Source organism: Coenobita brevimanus, unplaced genomic scaffold (assembly GCF_032717465.1).
Source record: "Coenobita brevimanus isolate Jiangsu-jjx unplaced genomic scaffold, ASM3271746v2 jjx.HiC_scaffold_2614, whole genome shotgun sequence".
Taxonomy (NCBI): Eukaryota; Metazoa; Arthropoda; class Malacostraca; order Decapoda; family Coenobitidae; genus Coenobita; species Coenobita brevimanus.
In genome coordinates, this window is record NW_027643560.1 from 39,714 (window position 1) to 40,000 (window position 287).

Here is a 287-nt window from a genome sequence, read left to right on the forward strand (position 1 = left end):
ACAGTGTCCGCTACACAGGGTGTGAGTACTATTATTCTTTTCTCAGGTTTTTCTTTTTTGTATTTACTCATGTGTATTTTAGTGACACTCTTTCTAGTTCTGTGGATAAAATATGGAGGGTATTTTAGATCACTAAGAGCTTTAAAAATGTAAACATGTTCATCCAGTGAGGATCTGTCCCTTCTCCCCCTTGGGTCTAAGATACGAATAATTGAGTGTGTTTGGATGAGTAAATTGGGAGTGTGTCGTCCTGTCTCGGCTACCTCCCTTTGTGTGGGGGAAGCAGC